The following is a 4,932-nucleotide window of genomic DNA, read 5'->3' as shown; positions in this document are numbered from 1 at the left end:
CAAAAAATATAAATTAAAATAAGAATTTAAAACTTATATTAAAATTTAGTATGGAAAACCATGACTAAAACATAGTGTACATGGCACCAAGACCCAAATATAGAAAGACTAGGATAATTTACAAAAAGGACACAAAACTCAAATTTTCATTTAGGCCTTTGGGGGATAGGGTATCTAGCTCATGAATCCATTTTGCCTCTTTTTGTGCAAGGAGTTTTTTCCAATTGCCACCCCGATTATCAAAGAGGACTCTATCAATCCCCCTTACCTTGAGAAGGGAGCCATCGCAGTTGTGGTGCTGTTTAAAATGCCGTGGAAGAGTTTTCAGATCCCTTTCGCAGTTCGTGTTCTTGGCTGCTTCTATGCCCAGTACATGTTCTCTTACTCTTCTTCGAAGTTCTCTGGAAGTCAAACCCACATAAGACAGACCGCATGGACACGTTGCCATGTAAATCACCCCCACCGTTGTGCAGCAAATAGAGTGTGTTATTTTGTACTCCTTACATTTGGAAGAATTCCAAAATGATGTGGAGTTTTCGATATTTGGACACGCCACACAGGATCCACATGTCTTGCAGCCCCACTTAGGTCCTTTGGATCCGAACAGTTTGTTTGGTGTTGGACCCCTATAGTAACTTTTAACCAGATGATCCTTCAAATTCTTAGATCGACGATAAGTTATGGACGGTTGTTCCTGAAGGTACCTACCAAGTGTATGATCAACACTTAGGATAGGCCAATGTCTGGTCAGGATGGACCTCACTTTCTCACTGTGCGTATCAAAGGTTGTAATGAACCTTACCAGGTCTTTATCCTCTTGTCTTTTTGGTTTTGGAACCAACAAGTCCTCCCTCCTCGTTCTTTTTGCTCGTTTATATCCATTTTGTATTGCTCGCATCGGGTATCCCCGTTCCTGAAATCTTAATTTCATATCAGTGGCTTGTTTATCAAAATTAGTATCTGTATTACAGATCCTTCTTATCCTCAGAAATTGACCTACCGGTATATTGTGTATCAGCTTCCGGGGATGAGAGGACGATGCGTGTAGTAGTGAGTTAGTTGAGGTTTCTTTCCTGAATGCGTCACAGACGATCATCCCCCTGTCATCAACATTAAACAGGACATCGAGAAATTCAATGTTTTGCCTGCCCATCCTGTAGGTAAGTTTAATGTTTTTATCATTAGTATTGAGTTCTTGCATAAACTTGTGTAGTTCCTCCTCTGAACCCTGCCAAATCAACACAATGTCGTCTATAAATCTAGACCACATGTGCACCCTTTCCGTAAATGGTTTAGGATTTACAAGAAAAATATCCCTCTCCCACAGCCCCAGGAAAAGGTTGGCATATGAGGGCGCACATGCCGCCCCCATTGCCGTTCCCTGGAGCTGTAGGTAGAAGGTTTCCCTGAAAATGAAAAAATTATGAGATAGGGCAAAGTTCAGTAGAGACACCAAGAACTCAACCATCTCTGGTTCAAGTCCAGACATCCTAAGGAAATATTCGGAGGCTTGAATGCCATCACTATGACGGATGGCGGTGTACAGTGATTCCACATCACAGACTACCAGCCACATGTCTGGTTCCAATTGTATCCCGTCCATTTTCCTTAAGATGTCCGTGGTGTCTTTCAAATACGATGGAAGAACTTCCACCAATGGTCTGAGGTGGTAGTCCACATACCTGCATATGGGTTCACATAGGCTGCCAATTCCGGATACTATCGGACGTCCAGGGGGGTTCGTCAGTCCCTTATGTATTTTAGGAAGTAAATAGAAACTGGACACCTTTGGATATTGAGGTAGTAGAGCGTCAAATTGGTTTTTGGAAATGATGTTTTCTTCCATAGCTTCAATCAAAATGTTGGATAGTTCCTCTGTAAATTTAATAAGAGGGTTAAAAGTTAATCTTTTATAACAGGTAGAATCTCTTAGTTGACGTAGAGCTTCCCTCTCATATAATTTCACCGGCCATATCACCACATTACCCCCTTTGTCTGAGGGTTTGATGATAACATCCCTCATTTTACTCAACTCATCTATCGCTTGATATTGTGCTTTCGTGCAGTTTGTCTCTTTTGCTCTTCTTGGTAATTTCTTCAGATCATTCGTTACTAATTTAACAAACAGCTCTATATTAGGGTGTCCCGAGAATGATGGAAATGATTTAGATTTTGGCAAAAGAGCCCTGGGAAACTTACTCTTAGTAGTGGTTATCTCTTGTTCTTCCATAAGATCCTCCAGGGACCGTAAAGCCTCCTGTTCTTGTAAAGACGGGAACAAATGGGGGTCAATTTCCTGATGAAAAAATTTTTTGAAAACCAGCTTGCGAGCGAATAAGTGAAGGTCCTTCACTGCTGAAAAACAGTCAAACACAGGAGTTGGAGAGAAACTCATACCCAAACTCAATACTTCCATTTGGGCCTCTGTTAGTATTGTATCAGATAAATTTATTACCTTTAACGATGTTTTCTTTCTTTCATTATCTTTTTCTTCTCTTGTCCACCTCCTTGGCTGTTGTCTCCTATACGGATCGTATCTCCTGTTGTTATATCTGCGGGATTGGCTCCCTTGGCTCTCTGTGGATATATTGGATTCACCACCTGTTGAGGAAAGAGAAGCAACAGAAGGAGCCCGATTCCGAAGCTCCTCCTTTTGGGTCTTCCATTTGTAAATTCTACCCAATGTTTCATCTTGTGAATCCCTCTGGAATTTTTTGGACTTCATGTCCTTAATTTGCTTCTCCCAGACCTTAAAGGCTTCATCAATTTCTTTGGAGAATAATCCCTGTTCCTCTGATGACAATGTTTGATCAAGTTGTTGTTGTATAATGATGATCTCGCCATCTAAACAATCTATTTGTTTTGTGTTATATTCAATGATTAATTGCATTAGGGCCATTGAGCTGTTATTACAAATGTCCTCCCATTTTGTACTGAAAGTGGTATCTTCCAAACCAAATGAGGGGAATATTTGTATTCTCAGACCCCTTGGTATTAAGTTCTTCTTAATGTATGTTTCCAAAGAGAGTCTGTTCCACCACATCTTGGTTCTGCGATGTAAGAGATTCCTCAATCTTAATTTAATTTCCTTAGTCTTTCTAATATTTGGGTCATCTGTTGTTGTTCCTTGGTTTCCAAATAGCGCATCCGCTTCAGATCGCCACGTGGTTTCGCGAGCCCGAAAGTCCATGAGGACCAAAAAAATCTTCTGTAAAATGAATTTACAGGATATTACTAATACACCAAAACACTGTATGGGGGTGGCAGCCGGGCAAAACACACCACCTCCACTTCTAAACCAAATACACCTAACCAATACGAGTAAATAATGGAAGTACCACAAATGGTTATCAAAATTAACAAAACTTTATTGAAATATCAAGGAAAGCTTCCCATAGGGATAAAATAGAACCACAAGAACAACACACAGACTGATTTACAATGCACAAACCCGGATTGTAATTCATAAAGGAGTAGTGTTATCCCTCATGATGCAACGCTGTTGTAAATAAGGACCCTATCCGTCATACAGAGTGTCCAATAATATACAATCTTATGATAAAGATACAATCTTATAAAAGTACATGGTCTAGGGAACCAACATACAAAAAGATATGAAGATTATGGGATGAGCCACTAATGTAAAATATATACAGACCGCAGTAATGTGCAAGGACCCCGACACGTGTTTCGCCTCCAAGGCTTCTTCTGGGGGAGTGCCACATACAAAGAATCCCACTAATTTATACTTTGACCAGCCAATGTCTATCTGGACGTGATTAATCATAGATTACCTTATCCTGTGAGCGCTATCAGCGTATGCCTGTGCGATAAACTACTGAAGCGAGACCAGACTGCTGGCAGCTAGTATCCTGGGTGGTTACTACCGCGAGATCCCGGAGGTGCATGACGTCACTCTCGCGAGATCTCGCTGGGGAACACATCAGAGAGTCAAACTGCAGGTAATGTTTCCTAATTGCCATGGATACCCAATAATAAAGTGCATGTGCTATAATGTGAAAAACCAGACTCATTTTAAATGAGATAATATAAATACATAGAGTTAGTGCAATGAGTCAAACATTAAAACAATATAAACAGTAAATAAGGTTATAGATCGAGCGTGACGTCACACTCAGGAGATAACGCTCATGTATACACCAGCGATATCAAACCGCAGATAGTATTTCCTAATTGCCATAGATACCTAATAATAAAGTGCATATGCTATAGTGTACAAACGCCAATGGAGAACAAGCTCATTTTTAAATGAGACTCAATGATATCAAATTGATGCAAAAGGTGAAACATAAAACACTATATACATTGAATATAATTATTAAAGTGCAAATAAGGAATATGTAAAACAAGTACATGGAAATGCAGTATTAAAAGGAAAAATTTAAAGGGGGGAAGTGAATCGTGGCATGCAAGTGAAAAAAACCGTGCTCAGTGAAACGACGTGATAGGTGAAAAAAAGGGGGGGGGGGGGAATATAGGATATAATTCATAGAGCAACTGGGGAACAGGTAAATATGGAAGGTCTTTCTTTTCGTTGTCCAAAAGTGTCCATAAACGTCCATAGGTCTCATGTAATTGATTGGCCGATCTGTACATTAGGAGCTGCCTAAAATTAAAACACAGAAAAAAGGGGGATACAAAAAATATAAATTAAAATAAGAATTTAAAACTTATATTAAAATTTAGTATGGAAAACCATGACTAAAACATAGTGTACATGGCACCAAGACCCAAATATAGAAAGACTAGGATAATTTACAAAAAGGACACAAAACTCAAATTTTCATTTAGGCCTTTGGGGGATAGGGTATCTAGCTCATGAATCCATTTTGCCTCTTTTTGTGCAAGGAGTTTTTTCCAATTGCCACCCCGATTATCAAAGAGGACTCTATCAATCCCCCTTACCTTGAG

At 39.7% G+C, this 4,932-nt stretch overlaps 1 long non-coding RNA gene across 1 annotated transcript; it reads right to left on the bottom strand.

The window, feature by feature from the left end:
• Positions 1-274: 274 nt before the first annotated feature.
• LOC140074784 (uncharacterized) lies at positions 275-1,102 on the bottom strand. Its single transcript, XR_011849274.1, has 3 exons — positions 1,001-1,102; positions 803-920; positions 275-704 (listed from the first exon to the last, which is right to left on the bottom strand). It is a non-coding gene; the product is annotated as an uncharacterized lncRNA (long non-coding RNA).
• Between the last annotated feature and the right edge of the window lie 3,830 nt (positions 1,103-4,932).

The sequence above is a fragment of the Engystomops pustulosus genome, chromosome 8 (assembly GCF_040894005.1).
Source record: "Engystomops pustulosus chromosome 8, aEngPut4.maternal, whole genome shotgun sequence".
NCBI lineage: Eukaryota > Metazoa > Chordata > Amphibia > Anura > Leptodactylidae > Engystomops > Engystomops pustulosus.
This window is presented reverse-complemented; position numbering and strand designations above follow the sequence as displayed.